This window comes from Grammomys surdaster, unplaced genomic scaffold (assembly GCF_004785775.1).
Source record: "Grammomys surdaster isolate TR1022 unplaced genomic scaffold, NIH_TR_1.0 184, whole genome shotgun sequence".
NCBI lineage: Eukaryota > Metazoa > Chordata > Mammalia > Rodentia > Muridae > Grammomys > Grammomys surdaster.
The window spans coordinates 4,075,631-4,089,223 of record NW_021604629.1 but is presented as its reverse complement, the minus strand read 5'-3'; the positions used below and the strand labels follow the sequence as shown (position 1 = coordinate 4,089,223).

At 46.3% G+C, this 13,593-nt stretch overlaps 1 protein-coding gene across 1 annotated transcript in view; it reads left to right on the top strand.

Annotated features, from left to right (window-relative positions):
* The first annotated feature begins 802 nt into the window (after positions 1 to 802).
* The window catches only part of Mrvi1 (murine retrovirus integration site 1 homolog), a 108,851-nt gene continuing 96,060 nt past the window's right edge, over positions 803 to 13,593 (top strand). The window contains exon 1 of the mRNA XM_028768085.1: positions 803 to 1,249. The gene's annotated coding sequence lies outside the window, so the exon portion shown is untranslated. The remainder of the gene's footprint in view (positions 1,250 to 13,593) is intronic.

Genomic DNA, 13,593 nt, shown 5'->3' with positions numbered 1-13,593 from the left:
GCTCCCAGGAGTTCCTGTAATATGCTTTAGCGCTTTCACACAGGACTAACAAGTGATGGCCTCTGTGAAGTTCTCAGGTTTAGCAAGTAAAACTACCCAGTTTCATTTCAAATGAGCAACATACAATCTTGTGGTACAAGTATGTATTTGGGGGCATCCTTACATGGAAATAATTGCATTTCATTTGAGATTTAAATTTGAGTATCTGGTTATCTGGCCACTCCTCCTAAGGGTTTCTCTGTTGCTGTCTTTAACTGCAGAAGGGGCTGTGGGGCCCCCATGTGGTTGTATTAGGGTTGACAGTCTGTGATCCCAGCCTTGAGCACTGTATCTGAGGATGGTGAGGACCAAACACGGTCAGGGTGTGGACTTCCAGAAGAAAGGCAGCCTTCCTCACCTGAGTTGAGGTTATTCGGGTTGGACGCTCTTCCGTGCCTTTCTAGTACCTATGAGACCCTGACTCACAGTGTCCTGATTTTTCACTATTGTCCCACTTCAGCGATGAATAGACTGAGACTTGGCATGTTAAGACCACAGGACCGTTAAGTGGAGGAGCTGGGACTGACCCTTGGGGCTGCTGCCAGGCCCAGACTTAGTTAATCCCCTTCACCATGGCCCTGTTCTCTCTGGCAATCCCAAGGGTTTAAGATGGGAGCAGCCTCCGCCTCCAAATCCCTGGGACAGGAAACATTCCCAGCTTCTCCTGGCAGTGAGCCAGGATCTTATCTAGGCTCACATGCTTGCTGGACACTCAGGGGTGGAAGGCTGGTCTGCAGATGTCCCCTTAATCCCCCTCTGGCAAAGGCAGAGTCCAGTATCTTCAACTGCCCCCCTAGGCACCACCATCAGCTATGGGGGTACCCCTTCAAAAGCCCAGGGTTAGGGGCTACTATTCAGGCCCAACTTTCCTTGAACCCCGAGGCTGGCTGGAAGGCTGCTCCTGCTTTTAACCCAGAGCCAGGCTGCAGGGGGCCCTGGTGGAACACTGGTTCCCAGTCCCAGCCCCTCATCCAGCCCCTCTCTGAGGAGGAGGCAGGCGATCGGGCCTCTGCAGCCAGAGCTTTTCAGCTTGGAGCTCTGGAGCCAGATGTAACATTGACCTTAAATGGTAAAAGCTCCCCAGAGTGAAGAGAGGCTGGCCGGGAAGGAAAGGGGAATAACTCAGTTTTAGGTAAGTCATCGCTATTGCCTAGAATAACCTGCCTCTTCAGCCTGAGGGAAGCAGAGAGGCGGCTTCTCCTCCTTAAAGGTACAGGGCTCTGGGATGGGGGCACTTAACTTTAAGTTGCAGGGGAGGTGGCCTGGTTGGGTGATATTTTAGCTGAGTCTTTTTTATTGTTGCTGTCTTAAGTTTTAAATAAGAAACAAAACGCTCAATCCTCACTAAATCCTGCCCCTTCTACTTGCTGTTGGAAAGCACGACAGTTTGGGGTAAAGATGTGACTGCTCACTAAGCCCCTTACTCTTGGCTTTCCCGCAGGATCCTTTGTGACAGTAGAGAAATGCCGGAGCTGTGCAAAACAGGCAGGGTGGCCTTTCTTCCCTGGGGCTTCCTGTGTCTCTCCTTTGTTCCCTTTCAAGTCTGCATGTGTGAACCCGTTTGTCCATCCATCTTCATCATTGACTCTGTCCATTTCTATGCTTGACCTTCCTGACCTGTGCTCTGGTCACAGCCCCGTTTCCCTGTCCTCATCTCTCTTCTTGTACCTGTCCCCTGGCCCACCACAGCGTGTCCCCCTTTCACAGTGCTCTCTCTCTCTGAGTGTGTGTGTGTGTGTATGTGTGTGTGTGTGTGTGTGTGTCTGAGCCTGTGTTCTAGCCTGCACCTCTCCAGAGTTCATTGGAAGCTATTCCTAGAGTGAGTGGCACTCAGGCAGGCTTTCTCAAAGAGAAGGTAGCAGAGCAAGGCTCAGGAAAAGCCCAGCTGCCGGCTGCTTCTTGCGCAGTAAACAGTTGTAAAAGCTGGAGAGGCCTCATAGTCTGCATAAACAGCAGCATGGCCCCGGGACCCCTGGCTGGCGCTCCTGCCTCCACAAGTGACAGCTGCTGCTCTTTAACAATCCTCAGGCAGCTCTCGGTGGCATAGAAAGCAAGGCAGCCCTGAACTTGGCTGAGCTGTAGTCTGCACGGAGGAGGAGAGAGCCGCTAGGGCTGTCAGGCTGGGGTAGGAGTGAGGCAGGCCCTGGAGGAAGGGCCTCTCCCCTAACAAGAGGTGACACATGCTAGCGGGGCATATGCAGTTCCTCCTCATTTCAGCGACTTGCCTACATCACACAAGAAGGGCCAGAGCTAGGATTTGAAAGCATGCCTACATGGGTCCCCACCTGACAACTGTGAGCACCTCCAATAGCGGCCTCTGATTTTCAACTCAGTGATAATGCAGTTGTCACTGTTATATTTGGTCCATAATTCAATGCCATGTGTGTATGCATGTGTTGGAGATAGCTGTGTTCAAGCCCATGTCTCTTCCCAAATGTGTGGTGGCGAGTCATTTCCTCGTACTCTTTATGACCCTTTCAGAAGGAAAACTGCTAATTGCCACAACATGAATAAGTCATTGCCCATAATTGTGTTCTGTGAGCCACAGAGAAGTGGCACAGCTGATGTGACCTCAGTTGGCCGTCTCTAAGGGTTCTGCTCTTGACACTTCCACTCCCTTCCCCCCTCCATACCCCATTCACCTCTGCTGGGTCCTGTTTCTGAGAGGATGGTGGTAGGAGCACATACCCTCATGTGACATCTAAGGCTGTCACATGAAGTGTCACATGACCCCACAGTGTTGCTAGGACAACTTTAGCTGTCCCTCAGCTTTACAGGTGGGGCACTTGGGCTAGAAGGTGTTTAGTGCCACAGAATGACCTAGTATCTTAGGTAGATTAAGAGCCAATGATTCCCAGTTCCCAGTAGGCCTCAGGGCTCTTCATTTGGGGAAAAAACATTCTTGGAGTCCATAGGAGGAAACTGGATTGTTTATGTGATGAATGGGTTCCAGCCAGAAGACTGAAGTCTGTAAAAACAGAGTCCACACTGTGTATCTTGTGCCCCAAATGATGCTGGGAGCCTACTGAGTGTTCAGACTCATTTTTGGATGAATGAACAGATGTAACACATCTAAGATTTGTCTTGGTTAAAAGGACTTGGGTTTGTTGAGCACTTGCTTCTGCTGGCCAGAATCTTGCTGTCTGGCTTAAAAGATGCTGCATGGGGAGGTGCTGTCTATATATCCCTCCCTGCTTTTTCAACCTAGTAGCCCCCACAGGGCCACTGGGCTGGACAGCCATCTTCAGTGTGGTTTGACAGTTTGTTTAATGCCCAGGGTCTAGGTAAAGAGACAATAACTGCCCTTGCACCTTGGGGAGCTGAGTCAGAGCAGGGAGGGAGATGGAAAACTGAGTTCTGGTATAGTAAGTGCAAAGGAAAAGAGGAGAAAAGGATGTTAACTGAATTGCTACTGTGTGCTCAGACCTTGTCCCCATGGACAAGTCAGTAGTTATGTTACAACTCAGACTCAGGATGCTGTAGCTTAGAGGCACACAGCTGCTGCTACTTGTGGTGGGTTCCAGTGCAGGCTGGTTCTCTCTAGGATAGGACAACTTCTGTAGATGTTACCCTGCCTGCAGTTACTAACTCAAGTCCCAGGAGTAGTTACTAAGTGCTGCTATCTGAACAGGGGAAATCAAGAATCGAGGAAAAGCAGCCATCATACCAGCCCTGTGGATTTGGGGCTTCAGGTGACAGCCTAGGTCTGTCTCACATGATAGACCATTGGACCTGGCATCTAAGCAGAGGTAACTCCTGCCTGTGACCTTGGGCTGTGACCTTGAACAAACCTTGCCTTCTCTGCCTGGTACTTCTCTAGGGAAGACAGAAAGCAAATCGCAGAAAAGCTTCCCCAGCTAGTGACAGATGCAAAAAGGTGTGCTAAGACTGGGCTTGGGCACAAGACTGGACCCTTCTACATTCCATCACAGATAAGGGAGGGGCCCAAGAAGCTCCACCCCTGCCTGAGGAGCTGTTGCCAGTTAAGGGTAACCTGGTGTCATTTTCTTCATTGGTGTAGACATTAAGTTGCCTATACTCTAGGAAGTAACCCCTTACTCGTGCTTACAGAGGAGACCTTAGTTAACTCAGTGAGTTAAAAAAATAAATAAAAATTTAAAAGGGTACAGAAGATGAAGAGAGGGGGAGCAGGAATTGGGGGTGGGAATAAGAGAGAGTGTTGAGGGTGAATTTGATCACAATGCATTGTGTATGAAATTGTCAAAACAGTGTGAAACTCAACCAAATGTCCTTTCAATAGCAGCATGATTGAATAATATAATTAAAGCTGTTACTACAAAAGGAACTGGTCTAAATCAGCACTGGTTACTTCTTATTTTCCTTTATTTATAATTTTTATTCTGTTATTTTCCAGTAGTAAAAGTAGTCTTTGCTCCTACTAAACTTTCTTGGGGAAATATAGAGATGAGTATAGGAAAGAAATTCAGAAATAATTATAAAGAGAAGAACCACTTCAGAATCTCATCATTCAGAGATAAGTATTGCTAATATTATAGTAGATTCTTATTTGTACTTTTATCATGCAAATACTGACCAGGCCAGAACCTGCTTAGCTTCTGAGATGGTATGATTGGGCATGTTTCGAGAAATACATTTATGTGTTCCTCTCTGCCTTTCTACTCTCCACCCTTTTCTATCTTTTGAGACCAGGTCTTAGGTAGCCCAGACTGGCCTCAAACTCAACAAGTAGCTGAAGACGGCCTTGAACTTCTAATCTTATGCCTGGGTACCCACCACTACTCTCAGTACACGTGTTGAAGTTTATCAAACGTAGGGCTTAGTGTGAGTCATAGTGATTTTTGTCAATTTGACACAAACCTAAGACTAACTGCGAAATTGCCTCTATCAGATTGGCCCATGGCCATGTCTGTGGGGGCTTTTTCTTAACTAAGGGTTGATGTGGAAGGACCCAGTGTGGGCAGTTCCACCTCCAAGTGAGTTGAACATGGGCTATATAAGAAAGGTAGCTGATCAAGCCACAGGTAAGAAACATTCTTCTGTGGTTTCTGCATCGAGCTCTTGCCTTGAGTTCCTGCCTTGGCTTCTCTCGCCCCATGTTGCTTTTGGTCATGGTTTTATCTCAGCAACAGAAAGCAAACTTGAACACTAGGCAAGCAGCTTCCAACTGAGCTATAGCCCAGCCCTGTAGAGTCTTTATATTGTTCTATATTTTTATAAAACTAAGACCTTGAATGCTTTGTAGTCTGATAGTTTTAGCTGCACATCCCACTGTGATCTTCTGTCTGCGTTGTTAATGATTCTTCAAGCACAATGGTTTTGCAATAGATTCACAGTGCAGAGTCATGTTCGCTGTTGATGTTTAATCAGTCTTCCTGTTAGTGGTATTTGCAATGTGGGTTTCTCTAGAGGATTATCTGAGGGACACACATGACATGTTTGCTGTTCCATGTTTACAGCAGTTGTAGTTCTCAGAGGTGGATATGTGCTGTGTGGCCTGATGTCTGTCTGTGGGCCACTGCCAGCTTTACATGCAGGGAATCACACAAACCTATTTCTGGGTCCTCTTGGTCTTTTATACCCAAGGAGGGATTCTGTATTTGAAGACCAGTGTCTGGGAATGAGAATTGTTAAAACCAGGACAGGCCTGGGCAGATCGGGAAGCGCTCACCCTCATTTGAGTCCAGTGTGACTTCAACAGCTTTCTTACACCTCCTTGTCTCTCTTCTTGGTAAATCGAGAGCAGGTCTTGGTGCTGAACCTTTAGTGGTTGTAATAACCTTTAGTGGAATGTAATAACTGTTTTGATTGTGTTTATAGTTCTCTATTTGTGTTAACTGGTGCTGACTTTTCACTTTAGATAGAACATAGAGCATCCCTTTTAGATAAATGCAACGATGGTTGCTGGCACACACTGAAAGCCTGCTGTGTGCTGGGTGATTGCCAGGGCTTCACAGAGGTGGTTCATGAAGCTATCATGGTAACCCTACCAGGCAGCTGCCATTATGGTCTTCAGCATCCAGATGAGGCACAGAGAGGGAAGGACAAGGAGTTTTCCCAACAACATGAATTTATTAAGTAGTACAGCCCAGATTTCTACCTTGGTTTATTGCTCATAAATGAAAGGGTATTAAGTAAATAGATGAATAGGCAGAGCAAAACTGATCAGGATCGTGTGTAAAGACCCAGTTAGCCAATAGCCTGTGGAACAATAGCATGCTCACTGTTCACAGCCTGCAGTGTGTGTGTGGGGATGCAGTTCCTAGAGTGGCCTCCCTTTTGGAGGGACCCACAGGCCATAGCCACTTCTCTTGCTGACACATTAAACAGAGGCAGTCAGGTTGCCTTGTGCCCTTAGGCAAAAGGCCTGACCTTTTTCTTCTCCCTGCTCATTCTATAATTTTGTCAGTAGGATGCACAAAGGGTCACTGTGAAGAGGAAACGGGGGTATTTCTCTGAACCACTGCACATGTAAAGCCCCTTTTAAAATCACCATGATTAGGCCTGAGGAAAGGGCTCAGTGGTAAAGCACTTGCAGTAAAAGTGTGAGGACTTGAGTTCAGATCCTCAGTTAGGATATAATCTATCTTGTTGGAAAACATGGCCCCAGGAGCAGCCTGAGACTGTGGCAGGGTGAGCTGCCTCCTCACTAGGCAGATCAGGAACCATAGTAAGGAGGAATATGGTGTTCGGTTGGCTTTCTCCTTTCTCCCTTGTATTCAGTCCAGGACCCAGTCCATAGGTGGTGCTGCCCATATTTGGAGTGGATCTTCTCTCTGGAAATGTCCTCACAGACATACCCAGGGGTATGCCTCACCAATGCTCTGGGTGTTTCTGAACCCAATAAAGTTGACAATCAAGAACAATTGTTACCAAGATAGACATTACGGTGATCATGACTGTGACCTTTCAACATATGGACACATGATGCCCACCACTGGGAAATAGTTATGAAATATTAAGGAAGTTTATTTGTTTCCGTTTTAAAAATAAAAACAGAAAACAGTTTCCAAGTTTTTTTCCTATGTTCTGTTGGGCTATCTTGGATTTTTGTTTGCTTGTTTGTTTGTTTTGCTTATTTTCGAGACAAGATCTTGTTATGTTGCCCAGGTTGTCCTTGAACTCATGATCCTGTTGCCTAATTCCCCAAATGGTGGGATTGCCTGCATGCACCGGACCCGTAGGCCTGACATGTCTCATATTTCATGGATGGGCCAACTGTACAATGAGAGCCATTGCGCTAGGACACAGGCCTAGTCTGCCCAGGCTCTGGTGATTCCTAGTCTCTAGGTTTTCAGAAGAAAGATCTTGAATGACCCAGCATGAGATCAGCAGTGATAGTGGTCAAGGTCAAGGAACAGGATGTAGTTATGGTTATATCAATGGTTCTCAACCTTTGGGTCCTGACAGCTTTGGGGATTGAACACCCTCTTCATAGTGTTTACATATCAGATATCTTGCATGTCAGATATTTACATTGTGATTTATAACCGTAGAAAAATTACAGTTATGAAGTAGCAACAAAAGAATTTTATGGTTGGTGGCCATCGCAACATGAGGAACTGTATTAAAGGGTTGCAGAATTAGGAAGGTTGAGAACCACGGTCTTATACGCAGGGTTTCCTCAAGAAGGGGAAACTGCTAAAACCAACAGTATCTTCAAAAGAAGTTTTGACTTGTTAACTTGGAGTGACCTTTCTAATGTGGGATTGCCTTTCTGCCCCATTGTACACACAAAGAATGATATCCATCACATGTGGGAGTTTTACTTTTACCCACTGGACAGGAGTCTTACTTCTTTTCTCTCAGCCCTGTGTGGCCAACATATACAGCACAGGTTTGGCTATCTAGGACTTTCCCTGACTCGGAGGCAGATTATTTCTTAGTTCTGCTGGGCCCAACAGAGGAAAACAGGTATGGGAGGTGTTGGGTTTCAAGGATTTCATGTCTTAGACCCAGAGATGCTTGGCAAATTGTCCCTAGATCAGCATTTGTACAGTTTGGAAGGCACCAAAGTCATTTATGTACACAAAGCACCTTTTCAGAGTTCGGAGAGGAAGAATCCATTTGATAAAGTCTATAATGATGTGGGGTGTGTGTGTGTGTGTATGTGTGTGTGTGTTGAGAACAACAACATACTTGTTGTTGTTCTTACTACTATAATAGCCATCATTTATTGAGTGTCAGCTAAATTCTGTGTCTGGTGCATTATCTATATTATTTTTGCTATCTGTGAGGTAGTTAATAGTGTTATCTCCTTCCTTTTTAAGAAAATTGAGCCAGGATCACACAGGTGGAAAGTATCAGTGCCAATGCCACATCACCCTTGCTTGCCAAGTGCACACAGCACGTCGAGGGATAGAAATCCTAATCCCTGCAGTTGGGAGGCAGAGGCAGGCAGATCTCTATGAGTTTGAGGCCAGCCTGGGCTACATAGTGATTTCCAAGCCAACACCAAAGTACGACCTTGTCTAGAGAGAGAAAGCAGGAGCAATAAATAGCGAGAGCAAGGGGAGGTGGGATTCGCACTCTGGAGTTGACCGGGCCAGGAGGGAAGTATAGGTTGAGTTAGTAAGATGTCAAAAAGGTTAGCCTAGAGGGCTGGAGAGATGGCTCAGGGGTTAAGAGCATTTGCTGCTCTTGGAAAAGGCATGAATTTGCGCCCCCTCCCCCCCACCCACAATACTCTAATGACAACTCACAACCATTTATAACACCAGTTCCAGGGGATTCAATACTCTCTGGTTTTCGTTGGCACCGCATACATATGGTGCACCTGCATACCTGCTGACAGAACACTCAGACCCGTAGTAAGAAACATTAAAAAAAAAAAAAAAGCCTGCTCATTGTGGGTTTTCAGAGATGTATAAGGAAAGGTAGTATTGTGGCAGGGTTTTCATGAGTGCCATGGTCCATGGCAGGCAGAGCCTGTCTAGATGAGAGGACCCTCCAAGGTTTGAAGACAGTGATGGTTGGTCAATACCCACTCCTGGTGTGCCATGTCCTGAGAAGAAAGGGAGCTAATATACAAGGGGTGGACCCTCCTTCTGAGCCTGGCTCACACTATGCCCGTGGGCAAACTGTCTTGTTTTTCCAGGGGCTCGATTCCTCACCATAAACTGTTTATTCTGCAAGATCTAGGGATATACCCGACAGTTGCATGATTAAGGCCATCCCAGGGCAATAATTGTGACAGACATTGTGTGGGTGACAAGGAGGGGCCTTGCAGGTGTGTTTACGAGCCAGCTGTTATGGCTCACTCTCTGAAAGGCCCTGCAGTGCCCCTGGGGACAGCTGGGCTGGCATCAGTCTGTGCTTAAGGAAACATTTACTGTTGGAGGAATGCCTGTTTCCCATCATTTTGTTAACAAGACGCTTGATTTATGCTTCAGTTTAGACATTCACCTCTCAGATCAGAGCTGATGGTCTTGTTTTCATCCTTAGCAGAGCTGTGATAGCCTGGTCCTTTTCCTTGGGCTATGGGTTCGGTTATTCCAGGCTCTCTGGCTTTGGGAGGAAGAGAGTACTCATAGACCTGGGGGTTTAGTTCCTGGGAAGGGATGGACCTAGTAGAATTGGGACAAGTCCAGCAAACCTTGGGCACGTCTTCAAAGTTCCCAAAGTGGAGAATTATTGAACTCAAGAAGACCCAGGAGACTGTGCAGCCAACACCCACCCACACAGCACTCACTTGGATGCTTTCCTTTATCATCCCGACAACCATAGAACCTGGACCTGTGTGGTTTTTCAGGTATCCTCCAGAGTTCATTCTTAGCCATGAGTAAGTGGCATAACTAAGCTCACTGCCACCTGCCCTGTCCCCAGGTCCTCATTAGCTTCTTGTGGACCCCAGGAACTTTTGTCTTCATGGGTTTCTTCCTCCTTCAGGAGAATATTTACAGACTAGGAATGCTGCTCAGTTAGTTGAATATTTGCTTAGCACGCACGGAGCCCTGTGATCCATGCCATAAAACTGGAAGTGATGGCCCACATCTGGAATCCGAGCACTCAAGAGGTAGAGGAGGAGGTTCAGGAGTCTAAGGTCATCCTTGGCTAAAGAGACTAAATAATAAACCCAAACTTAAAGTGTTATTTTCTAGGCTGGTGGGAAGATAAACATATCTACTGAAACATTCTTTGACCTAAAAGTTCATTTTTCCTTCTGATTTTGGAATCCAAGCACTTTTGTGGGTTCTTGGCTCTGGTCCCTCTGTGTCTGATGGAGAAGTTAGTGCTGTCCATGTTACCTGGTTACCTTGAATACATCTGGAGACTGTGGTGCCAGCATCACCTAGAATTGAGGGATAGCTGCAAAATCCTGAGGGCTGCCACACACGCACAACTTCACACTCTGAACCTTTACCATGTCCTGGCCATAGTTTATAAATCTATTCTCTGGCACACTGAGAATGGCTGGATTCCAGGAAACAGTTTCCCTCCAGGATGGACTCTCAGGAGATGGCTTAGTCAGTAAAGTGCTTGCTTTTCAAACATGAGGATTTAAGTTGGATCCCCAGAACTTACACAAAGCTAGGTGTGGCGGTATATGCATATAACACTAGCCCCAGGAGGGGAGACTTTGGTCTCATTGGATAGTCAACCTAGGCCTACTTGGTCAGTCCCAACAAGAGACCCTGTCCCAAACAAAGAACAAAGTAAGGTGAATGCCTCCTGACCTCTGGACTTCACATACCCATGCACATACGTGCATACACACACACACAGTCCAATATGGAAGGTGTATCCAGCATTCAAAAGCCATGTAAATGTCAACATTCCTGGATGACTCTGTGTACCCTCCTCCTCCTCCTCTATGCCCTCCCCCAGGGACAAGTGAGACAAAGGATCATTAATCCTCTTCTGGGTTACTGCTCCTGGTTTTCTTCTGAGGCATCAGTGTTCTGGAGCCATCTCCACAGGAAGCGAGCCCTCAGCCCAGGGGTGACAGATCTATGTACAACCCTAAGTGACTATTCTTAAAGACACCCTCCTCTCCCACCTCCAGATACCATCTAATCCAAAAGGCCTTAGGGCACCCTAGACTTATGTTTTATAGGGGACACCTGGCCTAGAAAAAAAAATGGCTTGACCAAATAAGGCTAGAGGATGATAAATTCTGTCATACTATTCTGGAGATTTATCTTGTGCATTTGTGCCCTAAGCGCTCGGAGACGCCATGCAGGGCCGAAGCCTCTCGTACCAAGATCCCCAGATGGAGTGGCATGTAAGCTTTTCAGAGCTCTTACCTTCACTTAGACATGCTTGGGAACGGCTAGTCTGGTGTTCGTGCTTGATTGGATGTGGGCTAGATTGCCAAATAACTATAGGCTCCTCAGCTCTCACAGAACCACCAATGAAGGCCATCTCATCCCCAAAGCTCCCACTTGGAAGGCAGATGGTGGGTGAGGATAGGGAAAATGGTCCCCCGTAGGCTAGGCTCCTGTGACTCTGGAAGCATTGTGGTACTGCATGGAGCCCCAGCTTTCTTGTTTGAAATGTCATCGTCTCATAGGAAGCTTGGATGTCTCAAGGCCTGTGACAGGCCTCCTGTGAACAGGGAAGGTTGGCACTGTATCCTGTCATCTCTTGCCTGTCTTATTTTTTGTTATCTCCTGTCCTCACGTGGATGTGGAAGCCCTCAGTACACAGGCCAGCATGGCTGTATCACTTTGGTTTGGAGGTCACCAGGATTCCTTAGTCCAAGAGCTGGTTTCTCCTTGAAAATGGAGGGTGCACTCCTGTGACCAATAAAAGGTCAAGGAGGAAATCCATAGTGCTTTGGCCGAGCTGTGGGCTGTGTTAGGGTCACCTTGGTGGAAAGATGAGAAGAGACCACCCAGCTAGGACTTATACAGTAGTGGAATACCCAGGAAAGGTACACATTATACTCCAGGGAATGGGTAGAATCTGCCCCAGGAGAAAAGGCAGATTAGAAATGAGATGCCATCCAGGCCTAGTGGTGTAAGCATGTGACCTTAGCTATTGGGGAGGCTGAGAATTGTGAATCCAGGGCCAGCCTGGGCAACTTAGTGAGGCTTAAAATTTAAAATGTTGAAAATGTGCCAGGGATATAGTTTGGTGGCAAAGCACTTGCCTAGCATGTCTAGGCTTTCTGATTCCATCTTCAGTAGTGCAAAATAAAATTTACAATTTTTAGTTTTGTGGCAGTGTTCACAGAAGGCTGGCCTGGCCTGACCCATCACACAGCAGGGGTTGTATCTAAACAATGGCGATCCAAGTTCAGAACCTATTTCACAAAGGCCTATTTCAAAATGACCTTCGACAGAGAGACAGATGAACAGAGGGCTCTGTGGTGGTGTAGAAAGGGCTGGGTTGGAGTGTTAGTCTTGGCTGAACCTTCATGGCCATGTGGCCTTGCCAAGTCCCTTCTGCACCTATAGGACAGACCTAACATTATCTGCCTGAGAGTATTATTGTATGCATATATTAAGCAGTAAGCAGAACATGGCTTATGCAATGGAAAGGTTCCAAACAGAAAGAGATTAAAACAGACCACCTTCAAGGAGCCATCAGGACAGGGAAACCATGATGAAATCCCACTAAGGAACCTTGGCCTCTCATCTCATGACATCATCTAAACAAAGACTACTTGTGTTGGCAAGGAGAAGAGGTAATGAGATTAAGTCACATGACTTGGAAGTTCCACTTTTAGGCATTTACATAAAACACCTAAAAATAGGTGTTCCAACAAAAGTAGGTATAGTAATATTTACAGCAGTTCTATTTCCAATAGCTAAAAGGCAGAAATAATCCACGTGTCTATGAACTGGCAAATGAATAAACAAAATAGGAGATAGCTACACAACGGAATATTGTCAGCTATAGAAAGAAATGAGGTTCTGATAAATGTTACAACACAGATGAGCTTCCAAATGACACAAAATCCCACACTGTATGTTTCTAGAACAGATAAACCTGTATATGGAGAAAGCAAATTAGAGTTACCTCCCAACTCCCAGAATATATCTCTTAGAGAAGTTCAGCCCCTGTGGGAGTGTGATTTCACTCCCAAACATTTATTCTTAGGAATTAAGAGGCAGAGAACCACTCACAGCACTTCTCCAAGGGACCATATATTTTAAAAAACTTCTTTCATTGTTATCACTATTATTGTTATTATTACTATCATCATCATTATCATTTTTATTAAGAGTCTCATGGAGCTCAGGCTGGTCTCAGACTCCTTATATAGCCAAGGCTGGCCTTGAACTCTTCTGGTCTGTACCTCCAAAGTGCTAGGAGTTTCCCAGGTGGGTGTTTCTGCTCTCCTAAGCCACGTGCCAGGTTAAAGGTCTCCAATTCAGTAACAAGTCGAAGGCACAACTTGAGAATTTCCTACTTGAGAGACAGCTCGGCCAGTGAAGGGCAGAGAGGGACCAGGCAAAAGGGGAATGAACCAGGCAAGCCTAGGGCAGCCAGGATGGAAGTTAGGATCTGACAAAGGCATGCTGGGAAAACAGGGATGTTTTAGAAATAGCGACATCATTCCCAAGGGACTGGCCTAGCTAAGGATGGAAGGCAATTTTAGATGCTCTGACGACTATTTTTGGAGAT